The 19,338-nt window shown below is 42.0% G+C and overlaps 1 long non-coding RNA gene across 4 annotated transcripts in view; it reads left to right on the top strand.

The window, feature by feature from the left end:
- Window positions 1–1,007: 1,007 nt before the first annotated feature.
- The window catches only part of LOC116993805, an 89,440-nt gene continuing 71,109 nt past the window's right edge, over window positions 1,008–19,338 (top strand). For all 4 annotated transcript variants that reach the window (XR_004417363.1, XR_004417361.1, XR_004417362.1 and 1 more), the window contains exon 1: window positions 1,008–1,088. This is a non-coding gene — a long non-coding RNA (uncharacterized LOC116993805). The remainder of the gene's footprint in view (window positions 1,089–19,338) is intronic.

Genomic DNA, 19,338 nt, shown 5'->3' with positions numbered 1-19,338 from the left:
ACAACAGTGGGCACACTCATCACCAAGTGTATGGTTGCATGCGAAACCACAGGAAAGGGTAGTTTCAGCTATTTTAAGCCTAAAAATGGACAGTATTTTAGAGCTGGTTTGATTTCAAGAGAACCACAGCAGGTTAAAAAAACAACTTTTTAACCGTCAGGTCTGTACCTGAAGCTGAAATATCATAAGCCACATGAAGAGCACCATATTCATGATTGATAATAATAATAATACCCACATTTTTGGCAGCTAATTTGTGATTTATTAGTGTCCAAGTTGGGAATTACTGACCTTGGCTAAACAAAAAGTTTGTTAATTCAAGGCTACATTTCATATATTTTATTTGGCATTCTCCCATAGGCTGCAGCAAATCAAAGGGCAAATCTGGAAGTAAAAGGAAGGCACTGACTCACTAGTTAACTGAAACTTGTTCCGAATTTAGCAACTTCGTTCTGGGGCCCTCTAGGCAGAAATTCCTCTAACTCAAAGCTGGAGGGGACTTCAGAAGGCTGTAGGGTTTGTGGCCAGAAGTTTGCACGGACTACTCTTAGTGAATTGGTGACTTCAGAGCTCGGAAGGGCGTTTAGAGCACAAGGTGAGCTCCCACCTCTACACAGGCTTACCTAACCTGATCAAAACCTTCCCGTTTGTTTAGTCCTGCAGTGGAAGGCTAAGGAAGGGGTACGAGGACAAGGGCAGTGCAGCAGAAAGGAAGCTCGTTCCAGAGGATCGCGCACGGTGCTCAATCCCAGCGCGGCACCTCGGCCGCGGCTCCAGCCGCAGCTCCGGCTCCCGCCGTGCCCGCAAAGCGCAGCCACGGGCGGCCGGCGCCTGCTGGCGTTCCTGGAAGGAACGGGACAGCACAGCCACACAGCCCCTCCAGCAGCACCCGAGCGAGCCCCGGGACTGCCCCAGGCCGGGCGCGGCGGCAGCCCCGCCCCGGCAGAGCGGGGCAGGGCAGGGCAGGGCAGGCTGTGCCTCCCGGGGGCGGGCTGAGAGCATCGGGAGGCACCGGCGGAGGGAAAGCGCCGGCCGGCCCTGGCAGCGAGGCACAAAGAAACTTTGGAGACCTTCAGTACCCTGCAAGGGTGAGTGATTCCAACTCTTCTCTAACAGGAAGGAGGATGCTGTGGGTGCGTTTGCATGTTCTGAAGAGTGTAATGTTAATTTTTCTTATTTTCACCAATGCAATCTCGGAAGTGTTGCTCAGATAGAAAACCTGGACTAATTTGCTAAGAATGATTCGCAAGTTGCCATTATGAGGGGTGAGGTGAGAAGAGGAAGAGAAAGAATTGTTTCTGCCAAGCTGCAGCAGTGTCCCAGGTGCTCAGCTGGGCCTGGGTGCTCAGGTGTGCTCCTTGTCACCCCGAGCATGGTAGGAACAGGTGAGGAAACAGGGTGTCAGTAAAGACAGGTGGTAGGACTTCTGTCCCACTGCTTTTATGGAGCAATTTGTCTGTGGCAAGCTTTGGTGCAGTTCAGCTAGTTGAATATAGAGTTGCTGTTGGTCTCAGTTGGATGCTTTTGCTCCATTTGGGACTGGTTTAAAGGCCAGTACAACACTTGTTAGCAGTCACGAGTAGCCAGCTTCTAGGTGTAGTGTATGTACTCTAGGTTTGGGGGGACAAGAGGCTTTCAGGTCTTCTGAGACCATTTTTTAGATTAATATAGGCTGCTGCTGGAAAAATATTTTGGGCCCTGACTGCTGCCTTCAGGTTTATAAACTTCTTTGTAGGTCTTACAGAATGAGGTTGATTCCCACTTGTATTGCAGTACTGAGGATGACTCTCCAAAGTACAATACTAAGGTGTAAAAAATGTGTTTGTGTATACAAATTACTTCCTCTCAGTGGGAACTGAGGCCTGACAGGATAAGTGTTTGAACCTGGGATGCCACTGATCATAGCCAGGTCTGGACTCAGGCTCCTTCAAAGAGCCCCACACCTTAAATCCTAGTGCTCTCTCTCATCTTCCATTTTCTTTCCCAAGATCCATTTAACCTAAATTACAGTAATGTCTCTGAATTATCTTTTTGTCTGTGCTTGATTGTATAAGGGCTGGCTTTGACATGTGTTGCATGTTTAAAAACAAGATACTACCTTTCTGCAAAAATGCACCTGTCTGCATAAACACCTGTGTTCTTGGCTTTTGTCTTAAAAATAAGGTGTCTGTAGTGCTGTGGTTAGGGTAATTAACTGCACTTCTGGGATTCCCTACTTGTTTGATGCTTTGGAACTCAAATTGCTTGTCACTTCATGGACTCAAATCCTTCCAAGTGACTTGAAATACCCAACTCTGGATGTCTGGTTTTGAAGTGGGGATTTGGCTTAAAAGCCATTATATCCTGAGATATGTTGTTACTTTATCACTGCACAGAGAATTTTGAAATCCTGCCTTAATGCTTTTGTCCAATGACCTTACCATGCAGCACTGAGGCTAACTATCACTGAAACCAGTGAAAATCATTCTGTTAACCTCAGTGGTAGCTGGCTTAGCTCTTCTGGCTTGTAAAAGCACCCAAGAGGATTATCACTGTAGAGACCAATGGCATATTGTAGCTGTAAAAATCTCATTTCAGACGCAAAACTTTTTGGGTCTGCACACTGGGCACCACCTTAGATAAAAGTTGCTTGATGTTTCCCATGGTGGTGTTCTCTTGCAGCAAAGGTGGAGTTCATTGCAGCAAAGGAATATTTGTTTGTTTTGAGGATTTTTAGTTCCTCAGTGATGGAAGCAAGAAAATAGGTCTTTGTGTGTTTTCTCATGCGACCTTGAAATCACATGAAAGAAGTTCAATTTTCATTAAGATATCTCCCCCTTGCATTAACTTTTGTTTTTTATTCTGGCCCTGAAAGTTTCACTGCTATCTGAAACTCCTGATATCCACATGGGTCAACCTCAGTGAAGAAAAAATATGGGGGTGTGACTTTTTTCACCATCTTAGTGAAATTAATGAAATTGGACTTCATTGAAATTGGTCACCAGCATGAACAAAGATGTGAATGCTTTAGGGAGCGAGGGAGAGAAAAAGTATGAGATGAGGGTGATTCTGCTTGAAGGAACAAAATTCACTGGACTCCAGCTTCTCTGAACCTGCCTGTGGGCTTTGCCACCTGCAGGGCGAGAGAGATGAATCTCACAGGTGTTATGTGATGGTGTGCAGCTGGACTAAGGGTCTTAGCAGCTACAGGCGGAACATGAATCAGGTTATTTAAATTATTAAAAGTAGTGCCATGCTCACAGCTGTCCCTCCATCCCTAGTTTGGTAAACACTTCTCCAGTGCTCCTGAGGGACAGCCTGTGTCTGTCCCCAGTGCACTGCTGCTCTGCATGGCTCCAACACAAGCACCACTGCCTCTGGTACCCTGAGCCCCAGGTGTGTCAGCAGCTGGCTCTGCCTTCAGCATTGCTGTGAGTAGAGGTAAATGGCTTGTACAACTTGGGTTATTTCCAGCTAGCAAATAATACTTTTGTCTTCTGAGTGTAATCACCCAACACGTGGTATCTCCACAGGGCCTGGAGACCATCATCAGTCAATTGGTGCTTTGGATGAAGTATCAGTATTAAAGGATGGGTCTAAAGCTTTGGAGGTGTGAGAAGTGGTGGGAATTAGTGGAAAGGTTTGCATCTTTCTAGAAGCCAGTCCATTCACTGGCAAGAAAGAAGATACTGGACTGTATTTGGGGGCTGACATCATGACTTTAACAAAAAGTAGAAAAGGCTCTGGTCTGGTGTAGTTTTCTCTCCCCAGTTGTTCAGGTAGTCAAGCCTGTGCTCAGAAGGAAAAATGGACAGTAGGGCTGATATAGCCTAACTAGTTTCTAATGACTTAAAACCAACCAAACAAAAAAGCCTCAGACAACCTTTGTCTTTGAGGAGGTATGTTTCACAACTTGCAAATTTTTAAATAATCATTTTTGGTATGCTGGTATTTGATCTTGCAGAATCTTGTGACTGTATCTCACCAGGACCTTGCTGCTGGTGAACTTGGAAGCAAATTGAGTTGGCAAATTGATGTTGATGGTGTGTTTAAAGATGAGCAGTATTTGTGAGCCGTATTTGTTGGACTAAGCCCATGCGTGCAACACTATTCCTTATGTTGCAGCATCTGTAAAATGGAAGTATCTCCCTTCCTTTGAAACTTGCAGCAGGCCAACTTTTAAGTTTTTTACTTATGCCCAATATTTTTTGATTGATGGTGGTATTTAAACATCAAGCTTCTTAAATACATACAATAAAATGTGGCAGAAAACAGGTGTAACTAATGCTTTCTGTGAATCATCCCTAGTGTGACACTGCCCTCTCTTGGGGGCCATCAGTTGCTTTTATTTTATTTTTTTTCTTTCCCAGAGTGGGGTTTGGTTCTCCTTCTGGAGAAATCACTAGGAGGTTTCAAAATAATTCAAGACACTTTCTGCTGTATTCACGCCGGGGTAGACAACTGTCTTCTAGGTGTTGGGATATTTTATTTAATTTTTTTCTCTTCTTTTAGAAGCAAGGGAAATTGATGGAAGATTAGAAATAAATCAACCTTTCAAAGCATTTGTTTTGAATCTAGCAAGGGTAGAGTTCTAAGGAGCCAAAGTGACATGACCAAACCTTGCTGAAATTTAGTAGGGATTTCAATGCCATAGGATGTCAATGCCCTGGGAAACCTTGCTCTGTGCTGGTATGTAGTGTCCTAAATGTTCTAGTTGATCATGATGATTTTGAATTGCATTCTACTTAAATGTTTTAGGTAACATCCTTTTCATAATATGATCAGGGTAACAAGAAGATATAAGGACTAAAAATTTTCTTTAGCTAAACTAATGCTGAAATATTTGTTTAAATTTAGTTAGGTTGACAAACTGATCTAGACCTGTTTATCCAACCTCTTTCTGGTGCCTAAACTAAAAATATATAATTTTCGTTGTCTGCCAAGGTTTTAAATAAATAATTTTCCCAGGTGATTTAACGTGACACAAACTTGGTGTGGCTGAGAACACTCTTCTATTCTGCTGTTAAAGCTGTACTTGACAAATTTTGGTAGGTAGCTTATTATTTATTTTAGGGAGAAGAAAATTTTGAATATTTCTGCAGGCCTAGGACCAAATCCTAGGCAAATTTACTTTACTACAATACTCCCCTGAAACCTGATTTTTACCTAATTTAATGGGATATTCTGAGGCCAGAGGAGAGATTCTTGATGTTTTGATTCATGTTCCTGACCAAACCAACATGCCCTTGACATTGAGAGTGAACCAACAGGCAGAAGACAGACTTGTAGGAAGGAAACAACCCAGACAGGGCTGAAGGCAACTCAAGGAGGCCACAACAGCACCATTTGTTTTTACTTCACTTGTTCCAGGGGCATCTTCTCTTGGATTGAAGGCTTTGAGGGGCCAAATTAGTTCTTGATTTGTCTGCAGTCGCATTATATGGCACTTCATAATAAAATACTGGAAACTTGGGATTACCCCAGATCTTGTGTCTTTGCTGAACAAAGGTTCACTCAAGCCTTTAGTTGTCACATATTCCCAGTAGTGTTCTTCAGCTCACTGGACTGATGTGTTGTTGGTTTTGCTACATCAATTCCAATGGAGAAAGTGTTTTAGCTCTTCCCAGGAGAAAAAGGAAATAAATTGATTAACATTTGTTGGCTCACCAAGAACACAGCAGCCTTTAAAGATACCCATCTTAAAAAAGAGTATTCTGAATGTCTGTGTCTGTGAAGACTAACTTTTCAAGGATGAAATAAGTTGTCTTCTTCCTGTGCAATTAACAATTCCTCTATCTATTAAGACAAGAAAATGCCCGATGTTTTTTTTTCTTTTACCCCCACAAGTGGATGTCTGAAAACATTCTCCCATGGTGGTGAGGGCATATTCCTTCCAGAGCCTGTAGGGGGTGGAAAATTATTTTGGCCTCAAACCTTAACTCAGAGGTGCTGAATAAGTAGCAACGCTAAAAGCAGGAGTTTTTAGAGCATACTTCTCTAAGATGCTTTAAACTTTCACAATGGTGGAACAAATCTTCTAAGTTCAGTTGTTCTCCTGAACCCTGGCTGACATCAAAATTGGAACAAGTGCTGTTCTGACTGGATACAATCTAGAATAGCTGCTGGAAAATTTGGCTTGGACTTTGAATTTATGCGTGCTTCAGTTGCTTGTAGCCACCATGGTATTTCAGCATAGGAAATGGAAATAAGTAGTCAGTCAGTTTTTGGCAGTATTTAACACATCTTACTGTATTTTGAAGACTAGGACAGGATAGCTTGTAGTGATTTATATAGAGATATCTTGTGTTCTTCTGATGTTTCCAGATCTGTGTATTGTGGCTTCTAACCAGTGAGCTCTCAGCATGTTTCATGTGAAATAAGTATTTAAACTTTCTCGTTTCCCCTTTCTTGCTGGAGATGAAAATCATCAACACAGGAAGACCAGGGTGTCTTTAACTCCCACTCCACTGATATGCTGGGGCTGGTGCAGTTGCATCCAAGTTTTTTTTCTCCAATGTCCTCTTCAGCTTGGGAACAAGGAGCAGAATGGAGAGGACAAGAAGGTAGCAGCCTAGTAGGGACAGCAGCTGGGAAAGATTGCTCTGGGAGACAGAGCAGATTTCAGTATTGTGTCTTACTCCTCTGGTAGTACAAGGACAACACATAAGTGCTTTTGACCTTCTGAAAGGCAACGCCCTTTCATTCTCCTGAATGGAGGAGACTGGCGATAGAAGACAGCATTTTACAGGGTCGGGAGGTAGTTCAGTTGGAGGGCAGACTCCTGTGGAGTATTCTCCTTGGCGTCACTGCCCCCAGGGGCTGTACAGAAGATTTCTGCTGTGATTTGAGACTGCAGGGTTCCCTGTTTGAGAGAGCAAGTGAGGGAGAGGCAACGTCAGTGCAAAGACTGTCTTTTATAAAAACATAAAAAGGCAGGTCAGGAGAGGTATTTGAGTTGGGCACAACTTCAGATTGTGAGATAAAATGTGACACCTCCTGGTGTCTGATGGTGTGGTTTAGCTCTGGTTGCAGTCTGTCCCTCTAGGAAGTGTTCGGGCTCTTTCCTTTTCCTAGAAATTGTCTGGATTCTTACAAGAACCTAATATCCCTGGGGTCTCTGTCAAACTGGGATTGGAACTGTACAGATATTTATTTTAAAAGAGAAAATAAAACCCAAAACCTTTCTGTCAAGGGAGGCAAGAAGGGCAGCAGAAATTACTGAATAATCTGCTTCTGCTTCCAAGATGTAGTAAGATTATTTTTCTTAACAATACCATTTTTTTCCTTTTATTTTTTTAACATTCAGTCACCTCTTTTAATGTCAGACTGCAGATAAAACATATCCAAAAATCCTAAGACAGTGTGTTTAATAATGATATTTCACACATGATCCAAAAACACCGGTTAAAACACATGTGAAGAGTGGGAAGTATTTAGTTTTTTCCCATGGGCTCGGTCCCTGTGTATGAACAAGCCAATCACCAAAAGAACAGCAGAGTCAATGACGTTTTAATCCAATTGATCTGTGCTCTATTTTGCTTCTTGCTTACCTACCGTAATGACCCCTGTGTTTGTGTGTCTGGGGTCAGTGCTGGGGTAAAACAGTATTTACAGTGTCTGTTGGAGAGCCACATCCAGGCTGGCTGACTGGCTGCTTCCAGCCAAAAAGAGTCCTAGCTAAGTTCCTGCTTTGCTTTCCCCAAATGAAGCATGAATCTGAATGTACCTAATTTTCTCAATGGCTAATTCTCAGGAAATGAGTTGGGATTTTGGGATCTGAGGTATTTCCTCTTCTGTGAAATCTGATTGAGATCTACTAGCTCATATGGTATGAATCATTAGTGATTTTGAGATTTGAAAATACTAGCAGCAGAGATGAACAGACTGGACAAAAGATACCTTGCTTTTTTAGAAACAAAGGAAAAACCTAGCAGAGCTCAAACATCCTCTTGTAAATTTTCTATTTTTAGTTTTACTGGAAGTTGAGAAATTAAAGCCATTTGACCCTGACATACACACAAATGCAGAACCAAGCTTGGAAATTTATGGGAAAGGTGGAGCATCCTCTTTGCTTGGCGTCTGAAGCTGTTCCCCAAAAGGTGGCAGTCTCTGCTAACAGGAATGCATCTCTCGCTGGCAGATGGATGCTTTTCCTTAAGGTTCATTCAGTTCAACGTTCTGTATTGGTTGGGTTTTTTTCCCTTCCCCTCCTCCCTCCACAACCTTTATCTTTCAAACGAGACCAGCAGCCTGTATATTTGACAAATATTTGTCTAGCACTGTAAATGCACACAGACTTTAAAATGACCTTTGAGTCAAGCCAGAGCAGATTCCCACACGAAAAGGAATTAGTTTTAGTTAGGTTTTTTTCCCTAAGCTGTGTAAACAAAAATTATTAGAATGCATACTATGAATGCTTCATCTCTGCATCTGTGGCTGGGCTTCCAGAGCTTTTTAAAATGTCATCACAACTACAACCATTCCCTAAAAAGCATGCCAAAGGCCTGGACCTATACTCTCCAGTCATAAGAAAAGCTTCCTGGTTTATTAACTTGGGATGAGTCCTGAAGGACTTGAAACTGTCCCTGTGTTGTAATTCAGACCTGTGGATCTGGGACTCTTTGCTTACTGATGTTTTTCCAGTAGAGCTGTATTTACTTGCCAGCCTGGATTCTGTTTCTCCACAAGCACAGCTTTTCCTGAACCACTGCGGAGTCTGACAGCAACAACAAGCCTGTGGATCTTCTTGCAAGATCCAGCCAGTGGTCATTAGGGGACAAAGAGGAATGCATTTCATACTCTGGTGTTTCCACTTCCTTACACACAATTGAAGAGCTCAGTGAACATAGGGAAAGGAGTGGAAAATGTCTGCTGAAGCAGATAATTTGGGGACAGAAACCAAAGTTTACCTCTTGGGGTGCTCAAAGACATTTCCTGGTTATTCCTTAAAAACAAATGGAAAAACAGACTTTCCAGGATGGATATTTTGCACTCAGGAACCTGACATTATATTTTAGGCCCTCTGTAATATAGGGTTAAACTAGCAAGAGTTAGTTTCTAGAGTCAATTTTGCTGGGACTGAGCTTTCTACTGTGCAGGCACTCGTTGTCTTTACAGCATGACAGTTTCTATGACAGTTTCTAGGCTGGTTTGGTTTGACTAAAAGGATCTTAATAATAATAATAATAATTCAAACCAACATGGTGCCTTTGGCCTGTTCTTGGATGGTCTTCTCTTCTTTGAAAAAGAATGGAAATTACTTGGTTAAAAAATCTGACTCAGCCTCACTGGAATGAAAACCTGGAATTCCTGGATTTTTAATAGTTTTTAAAATTTATTTTTTTTTTTTTTGTGAAGAGGGAATTTGGGAGTGTGGTATGAGTTTGTTTCTAAGAATGCATTTATTTGTTTGCCAGACCCTGAGGAAGTGATGAGTGTAAAACCCAGCTTGCCTTACTGCTGATCTTTGGAGGGGCCTTTGGTTCCACTGTTGCCTGCATTAAGGCTTCACAAAATGGGATAAGTAGTCAAAAACCAAAAGCACAGGAAATATCTAAGGGCATCTGATCCACATCAGGGAAGGCAGCTCAGAGCTAGAGAAGATTCAGATCACAAACAGTAATTGTCAAAGGCAACCAAACACCTTCTGTACAGCAAATAGGTTTGGGACTTCCTTTCTTGGGAAAGAAACTACTGAGAAAGGATGCACAAGAGTCTTTTAATGCCACAAGGAAGGAGAAGATGAAAAGGGATTTTCCTGCTGCTGTTTATAATCAGAGATCCAGGGAATGTAAAAATTTTCAGTAAGTTTGGGATTTAAAGCAAGGGGACGTGGTTTGTAATGTCATCTAAGCAGTTGTGCAGAGGCTAGAGGTAAGAGAACTTCACATGGGTTCAGGAGTTTTGGATCAAGGAGTCTCACAGGAGACCTGTGAATTGTGCTGATCCTGGCAGAGTAATCTGCTGAGGTGTCGCCGCATGCTTGCACTGGTCTTGTTCTTTTCCCCCATCATCTGGTATTTGCCAGTGTCAGAAACAGATTAACCCAGGCTGCAGAGACTGACGTGGCCAAAAGGTGGGCTCATCCACTGTGTGTGACACTGATTTCTAAATGCTGTAATAACTAAATGTCATGTGGATAAGAATCAGTTTGAAAGTCAAATCTTTAAGAGTTCTCTTTGTCTTTAGGCAATCATGACTTCCAAGTAACTTTTCTCCTTTCAAAGAAATATTCCACAGCTGTAGAAGGAAATTAGATGATCTGGATTATTTCACAATCAATGGAGAATTTGCTTCCATTTTTTTTACCCTTTCCCCTCTTGACTTGGCACACTGCAGTTTCTCACTAGGGGCCAGATTCTGGGAGATGAATATTCTAACTTCCACAGAAAGTTTCCTGGAGGCATTTGGCAGGGGGGGAAAAACCTCCATTTTTTCTATCACAGAGGCGTTTTCTTATTTTTTCTTTTTTTTTTCCCTTTTATTATTTTTTTTATTTTTTATTTTTTCATTTTTTTTGTTTTTGGTTTTTTGGGTTTTTTTGTTGGTTTGGGAATTTTGGGGGTTTTGAGAGGGGGTAAGACATGATTGCTTTTTTTAACCTATTTCTATTTTTATTTTTAACTCACATTCTAGAGTATTTATTTTGTTCATATCTGGATTACACCAAAAACAAGGGGAAAAAAACCAAAACACACACACACAGAGAAAACCTCCAAACCTTGTAGCTTCTTCCTCCCCTGTGGACATAAGTACAGTACCCTGACCACATTGGCCCTGCACATGTTGCAGAGATGCTTAAATGCAGGCAAGCTGCCACTGTCATTAAAATAAGTCATAAAAGTGTTTCAATTAAAGTTTTTCAAAACTCTCATTTTCTTTCTTTCCTCATTTAAATTTCTTGGAGTTTCTGTCAGCTGACTTTGGGAGATCCATTGAAACACTGGAAACCTACTTGGTTAGATGTCATCTAAAACTTGCAAGGAGGGGTAGAATGGTCAATAATCTTTGTTCTGAAGATTTTTTTGTCTAAGTTGGATGAAAATCACACTTCTTAGAACAATAAATAATCCAACAGAAAACTAGCCCAGGCATAAGTTATAAGGCATTAATAAACTTACGTAAGTATAACCTTTTGTTTTTGTTGTTTTATTTTTATAATCTACTAGGGGATAAATTTCCTAATCAGATAAGGAAAGGAATGAATGTTAAATGCACATTGCTTTAAAATAGACCTGGAGTCTTAGTTTCTTTGGATCTCTGTTGCAAAGATGTTTGGATCAAAGCTTATTTCTTTAATGACAAATAAATTGCATTAAACACAATTATATGCCTTTCATGAAGATTCAAAGACAGAGCTTGTCAGCCATGCAAATATTTTGGCATATGCATTACAGGTTTCTTCTGGGCTGGGCAACCTCTAATTTAATTTAAGAAATGAGTGGGGAAGAATCATATTTATAATAATAAAATCACTGTTTCAGAAGAAAAGGATAGGAGCCTGTTTACTGCCTTCAGTGGGCTTTAGATCAGAAGCAAAATTATCAGAGTTATCTCTAATGCCCTTAAAATTATTGTAATAAACTTCCTTTTCTTCTCTTCAGTATCCGCGTGGAAAATCTTGTAATCTCTGCTAATTTTGAGGCAACAGTTTCCCTGACTTTATTAGAAGCTTTCCAGAACCGTGTTAATGAAACAATGATACATGACAGGTTGGGTGTTATGGTCTAATAATGATCTGCCTTGGAGGTTAATGGCATTTGGCTCTCAGCCCCCGAGTAATAGGCTGCGTGTGCACTCAGTGCCCAGGTGTAGCGTTATTAATTCACTTTGGTACCCTGCAGGCCCTACGTGCAGCATCAAAACATTTGGCCCTTCCTTCCTCAGCCCCACGCTAACCTGGTGTTCGAGGAGAATAGCAAGATTTTGCCAAATCACAGTAATGCAGCTCAGAACAGAAATGGGAGGAGAGGAGCCTTCCCCCTGCTCCTCCCCAGGCTGCAGCATGTCCAGTGCCCTTCTCCCTTGCCCGGTGCAAGGCTGCAGAGCTGTGCTTTGTTGTCTTCTCCCCCTGCCCCACTCTCCTGGGGAGGTGGTAGACTAGGCTGTGCCACTTCTGCTACATGCCTAGGAGAGCTCAGCTTTGACAGTTACACCTTGAGGACAAAGGAGCTGGAAGGCCATGGGAAGCAGGTGACAGCAGCCTGCTCCCAGGGCTTGGAGCAAATTTTCTTCAACCATAGGGTGGGAGTGTACAGGGTGGAGGCAGAAGCAGAATAGCATGAGATGGTAACAGGCAGGACGTGTTCCCAGTAACACTGGGGTAATTGTGGTGGTGCATAGCCACATGCACCGAGGCAGGGTGCATTCACTGATGTTACATTTTTTGGTTCTTGTATGACTGTTGTTACTGCAAAGAGAGGTAGCAACCTGTGAATACGGAATAATATGGATGTGTAATTAACTCAAACCTGGAAGAGAGGGAGGGGGCATTTCGTTAACTGAGGTATGTTCCCTTTGGAAGAGAAAGCAGCCCAGAGGCTCGAGAACAAATTTTATACACAATTTCCCTAGGTTACAATTCAACCCCCCCTAAATCCTGCTACAGTAGAAACAAGGAAACTGAAATCAAAACACCCACTTATTGCATTAACACAGCCAGACAGTCCTGGGGGTATGAAATAGAGCACCGAGTGCATACGCTGCTGGGTGGGAATGACGCAGACGCTGCTCTTGAATGAGACATCACTGCCTGCACTCTGATTTTCTGAGTGAGTTAAGGAACCCAAGCACTGCCCTGCGTCTGGTAGAAAAGGGCCAAGAAGAACGAGTACAGATTTCATTCTCACCTGATGAATTTTGCTTGTGGGTAAACAGGCCTGGGACCTCACCACTCACTTCAGACAAGGCAGTTGTCATCACGTGGAATATGAGGAGAATGAGAATTTCTGTACTTCAGTTGCTTAACTAAGAATAACTTCCAGGGTGAAATGTCCCCAGTGTTCACAGGGAAGGGCAAACAATAATGCTGTGTATTGTGTTTGATGTTTGTCTAGCAGAGTGATTTCTACTTGTGCTGTGATTTTAGGTTTATTAGTACTTAAAATGGGAGGTTTTTTTTAGCGGACATATAACTAGACTGTGGTGAAGTTGTCCTGTGATTAAAAATAGCCTCTTACGTGGGAGGAGAAACTATGAGCTTACAGTGAAGAACAAATCCTTTAAATGCTATCCAGGAAAGGATAGACAACTGATTTGGAGTGAAGAATATTGAAATATCATCACTGTTATCTAATATTTCCCATCCCAATACTTTCTTCTAAAACTTCAGTTCCTGAAAAGAGTAAAGATGCTGCTCCTGTGAGGCTGCTGCTGCTCTGTTCTCAGAAGCACTGATGTCTGAAAGGGTGTCTCTGGCCGAGACTGATGTCTGCAGGCTAACTGCGTGGGAGACCAGGTGTGCCGTGGGATGGAGGGGGCTCAGGAAGCCCAAGCGCTATTTCTGGCTCTCTCAAGGTTCTGGCGCATGACCTGGGGAAAGGCACTCAGCCTCTCCCTGCCTGTGTTTCCTTTCCTGTTTATATAGCCTGCACACCCTTCAGGCAGTCTTCTCTGACTGCTTTCAGGATTGAAAGTCTACTTCTCCTCTGTGAAGGAGGGCTCTGGTACTTACCGTGTGGTAATGGATAAGTTAGGAGATATGGAGGTCCTTCATGATCCCAGCCAGGGATTTGCCTATTGTTATATGATTACTCTTTCCTGTGAACAATAGATGGTTCACTCTCTCATGACTCTTCCCCAAATGAATTGCCTCAATCTAAGAGAATTATTCATATAGTAGCCACTGCATTTTTTTTTTTTTTAAGTCAGGGTGAACTTGAGAAGGCAAGATGCTAAAACAATCATTTGTTGCATATAGGTCCCTCTTGATTAGTAGACTACTTTATGAAACATACCTCTGGTATGGAGTAGTGACAACCATTTATGTACAAGTCATAATAATCCAGAAGAGAGTACTATGTTAGTGGAAGATACATCACCAGCAGCCTGAGACAGGTGAGGCAGCTGCATTCCCAGGCCCAAGCCACAGCAAGGCTAACAGTGTATTGCCAGGCATTAGTAAAGGCTGCATGCCACTCCATTTCCTGCTGAGCAGGGCAGAGGTCCTCTGCTGAGGGGTGGCGGGGAAAGTATATGTATTTTTGGCCCTGGTCTCCAGTAGCTGATTCCCTTGTATTCTTGCCTCTGGAGACAACCCTGGCTTTTAGGCTGCTTCACCTCCTCACCAGCGAGTTCAGCTCAGGCCTTTCTTGCACTCGCATGCTCCCCTGCACACCTGCGCTCACTGCATGCATACATGGACACTCCAACCCAGGTCCAGCTCCAGTAGGTGCAATCAGATCCCTGTACACACACATGTGCATAATGAACAGAATCCCTCACCTGGCATAAAAGTTAGAAATTATTTTGATAGGAAATCTGGGCTGGTGCTGCTAGACAAGCGTACCAAAGAGCAAACTAGTTACCTGTGACCAATCTTTTATATTCATTTGTCTCTCTATTTTCTCCACGTCTGTTTATCCCAAATCACTTAAATTCATTCCTTTCTCCATCTCTGGTGCCTTCTCTAACATCCTGTAGAAAGTCTTCTGCAATCCCAAATTGCTCTGCCCCTGTATCCCGCAATGTGTCCCATACCCCTAGACAGCAACCCCCCCTCCATCCAAAAGGCATTCCAGGGTTGATCCATCTTGATGGGCTTCATGCCTGGACACTGGGCCTGAGGCTGTGCTGAGACAACTTCAGGAAGGGTCTAGGTAGAATTTCTTCTTCTTAATTTGGGTTCCTGTCCTAGTGCCAATGTATTCCTCTAGGATTGTGAAAATCAGGCTGTGGTGAGCTCATGGCTCCTGTACTAGCCAGGACTGGGTATTATTTGGGCTTCCCCTTCTGTGACCATCTCTCTGTGCTCTTTTGGGTGTGTGCAAAGGAATTTTTATTACATAACCTAGCACTCCTGAGGTTTTCTTTTTGACTTCTTAAATAGCTACAGGAAAAAATGTGAGTAAGCAGGAAAACCCAAATCTGTAGCTGTTTAGTTCACGGCTGCCTGATGTGCTTAATGCCTGAGAAATACATGTATCACCCTTGTCGAAACTATATAGCAAAACCCATGGCAAACCAGCGTAACTACTTTTCCATATTAGCAATTCTGCTCTTGCTCGCTATTTTTTTTAGCATCATTCTTCAAACCATACGTACAAAACCATAATTAGTACTCAGACCAGATACAGCAACTTCAAAAACAGAAATCAAGTAATAAACCTCGGGGCAACATAACCACATCTTGGTTGTCGCTAGCATGTTATAGAGGCAGTAATGATATACGGAAGTGTATGGCTTCATGCCGAGATGAGATAGGAGGCATTTATAAAGGTTAACACAATTTCTGCACAGAAATTGAAGGGGTTTATCTGATGATGATGGCAACAAACTCCCAGGTTTGTCCTTGTGGTGAGTTAGGTTGCTTATCCTGCTAGTTATTTATCAGGCTGTTTTCTGTAGCAAGGTGAAAGCTGCAGATTCTCTCTTTCACTTCTGTATCATCTAGTTACCAAATTCTTCTGCAAGCTACCAACCTCCTTATTGGCCTGGACAAAAGTCAGACCTGATAACAAGTTCGCTTTTCACCCTCAACTATTGCAGAGATGGCTTCTTTTCCAAATAAAAAACTGAGCTGGAAGAAAGACTCACAATTTGTTTCTCTCTCTTCCACGTGATGCTGGGCAGTGGTTGCATGTTTAGTACACAGCAGCCTTTTATGAAGAAGTGCTTGCTTCAATTTGAGCAGCCTGAGCTGAGGGATGTGCCTGGTCAGAGCTCATGCAAAAGCTCGGTGTGGACATACAAAAGGATCTGTTGACTGCAAGCCAGAATCTGATAATAACAGTTGGTGTCTTGGGTCTTGTCCATGCTAAAACAAATTCTTAAAAAAGAATAGACACACAGCCTTAACTGTTCCAAAGGATTGCATTTTACACAACCCACAAACACAGCTGAACTGGCACTGCCAGTGTCATGGTATTTGGTATTAGGGTGTCTTTCCCATTCATTCCTGTGTATGAAACCATGAACAAATAGTAGTAGAAGACACCTAAATGAAGCTTGGTACATGTCCTTGTAGCAACGGTCTCAAACAAATGCAGTCACACAGTCACAGTGACTGCCTGGTAACCTGGAGGTCCCTGTGTGGTGACACTACGTACAAAGTACCTACCAAGTATTTGGGTGAAACCTGCCCCAGACACAGTCATTCCCCTACCCCTTTGGTGGGAAAGAAGCTCAGTGTGCTGCTGGGGCAGGGAGTGGAAATCCAACTCTGCCCTACCAAGGAGGTCTGGGAAAGGAATGAGTGGAAATGAGGATGAGATCAAAATGTGTTACTTGGGGAGTAATGTAAACTATGATCACAAAACTTGATCCTGAAACATTACTGGAAGACAAAAACTATTTTAATAACAATGCTTTGAGGCACAAGGGAAAGGAGGAATAGAGTAAATGACTGTTGTTTTGTAAAAAAACCCAACAGACCAAAAATCCCCAACTTGTATTTTTTTGGTGATATTGTTTTCCAAGTGCAAACACATAAGAGAGTTGTTAAAGCAACTCTGAGGGGCCCTGTGCCAGAAGCCTTCTGTTCTCTTCCCGAATAGGAATTAGTTATATTGTTCTGAGTGCTTGTAGAGGAATACTACAATGTTTGCCCTCAGAGAACTTGTTATCTATGACAATCAGGGTAAAGCAACAGCACTTCAAAGTGAAGATAAAACATAGATAAAGGTATTTTTCCACCTGTGAGCCTATTATCCCACTCTACATTTCTTATTCTCTATTATGACCAGGTTTCTTCTAATTGCTTTTCCATTCTTCTGATAAAATAATTGGTGGGTTTACTTGAGGTTTTCTGAGCTGAAAACTGATGTCTAGCACTTTTTTATTTTTTTTCTTTTTTTCCCACGAGAACATCTTGCTTCGTGGTTACTTGAGGAAGTTGACTTAAGCAATTTAAAATGTAGTCGTGGCTTATTTAGAAAGAGACACTGGCTGTTAACTCAAAAATATATGCCTTAATACGCCAACAGGTGCAAGAGCTGCTAATCACATGATGGCTACAGGAAACCTATTAACCATAGTGTTTGGGTAAAAGACGGGTCATGCTGATAATTAAATACAGAAGGTAATTTTTTTGGCCATATTTTTTCTTCCTCCCCTCCCTGTTCTGTGTTTCTGTGTTCTAGAGCTAATATGAAAGGTTGTGACACTGATTAAAATCAGAGACAGTCATAGCTGTAGTAGGAACAGAAATAGAGGTGTGAGGTTAAGCAGATGTCAGCGTCACTGTGAACTTCTGTTCTCAGGTCACAGCTTTTCAAATACTTTCTATGTATTGCAAAAATAAAGCTCTTGAACATATATTATTGAAAAATATGAAGCTGGTCTTATGTAAGGCACCATTTGGGTTTGGTTTTTAGGGCTAGGACTTTTCTTTCTCACACACACAAAAAAATATTTGGGATAGATTCCAGTGTTAATATGGAAGGGCCCTCTTCTATACCACCTGGTCTATCAGGTCTGCAGTCTGGACATGTAAGTACGTAGAGCCCATGTAAAAGCTCTGTATCAACTGAGTAAAATTTGTTAGCTTTCTGCATCACTGATTTCTGTAGGTAGAGGAAACCTGGAGATTTATTATCCTTATCTGTGTTCCAAAGTATTTCACAAGTTTGATATTGTTGTGCTTGCTGCTTGAATGTTCGAAGTGCTGGTTACCATTTTACTCTATTCTTCTGCCCCCAGTCATTACTTTAGGATGATATAAATTGCCCTAAAGTTGGTTGGTGCCATCCTGCCACTCTACCTAATTTGGAATCATTAAAACATGCTTGTGCAGCACGTAGCTACATCTGGTACTTAGCGTAGCAACATTTCTGTTTGAAGTCTACTTCCTAAGGATGTTTAGGGAAAAATCCCAGCAGCATTCTCCAGTACCTATTCTTTCCAGGACAGGAAGAACATCTGCCTGCCTATAGTGAAGGCAGTGCTCTCAGAGGACTGGTCTACCAAGCCTGTGTACTAGGGATAGTCTTCCAGCAGCAAACAAGGTGATATAGGGGATTCTATCCAACAAAGGGAAAAAGAAAAGCAAAACACGTGGTTAAAAGGCTTCTTACTGTGCTCATCTTCCCTCATCCTCAGCAGAGCAAGATGTGAAGAGTAGGATTTTTATTTTTCAAGATGCCTTCTGACATGGTGAGGTGAATTCACCGCTGTCTGGGATGAATTGGCCTCTGCCAGTGTACCCTTGATCTTGGGACTGAAATCGGCAGTTGCAGTTCAAACACCTTGCTTCACTTTGAAGCTGTGCAGGAGATAGATGTTGCTGGGCATTTCCCTTAGGATTGTAACCGTCTCATTTCTTTCAGAATTATGGTGGAAAATTGATGATGAGGTGAAATTAGTAAGAAAATATGTCACCTAGACTTAAGTGACAAATTTGTAGATTTTCATGCTTCTGCTTGAGGCTTTTTACTTGCAAGGTGTGAGTATGTGAACCCCACTTCCGTAATGTAACAAAACTCTTGGGATCTTTCATTATGCAACATTTCTCTCAAATCCCATGCACAGTAATGCTGCAGCATGCAACTAACCTCTGTTCATCCACTAGCTGGTCTTCCTCTTTAAACTGCCATATGAAGATCTTTATATTGTGGGCGTTGGTAAAGCACCCAATGATTAAAGGATTGAGTTCAGCTTGTTCTGCTACAAATTTCTTCTCAGGCTTCAACGTATTAGACTAAACGGCTTTAGAGCACATCCTCCTTGACTGGCAACATACTTAAAAGATAAGGATGATATGAGAAACTCCTGCCTTGTAGTTAAGTAGTCTCTAGTTCTTCCTACCTGATTTGTCACCCACTGACATCTCAGGAACTCATCTGCATGTTGGATAACCTAACCCTTTATTATACAACTACTTCTGCGAGAATAACATTTTTATTACTGTTTGAGTAAGCAATCACTCTCATTCTCTTAATTATTCCTTCCTCATGTTGTCTAAATGTCCACATTTGCATTAACTTGATTTGCTTACCTGAACATTTTTAAGATTTCACATTTTTCTTGTGTTATTTACCTAAAGTGAAAAACATGTCTAAGGTAGAGTGTCACAGAATATTCTGAGTTGGAAGGGGCCTACAAGGATCATCAAGTCCAAGTCTTAAGTGAATGGCTGGAAAAGGGATCAAATGCACTAATAACTGGTGTTATTAGCACCATGCTCTAACCATCTGTGTCTTCTGA

Source organism: Catharus ustulatus, chromosome 3, assembly GCF_009819885.2.
Source record: "Catharus ustulatus isolate bCatUst1 chromosome 3, bCatUst1.pri.v2, whole genome shotgun sequence".
NCBI classification, from domain to species: domain Eukaryota; kingdom Metazoa; phylum Chordata; class Aves; order Passeriformes; family Turdidae; genus Catharus; species Catharus ustulatus.
This window is presented reverse-complemented; position numbering and strand designations above follow the sequence as displayed.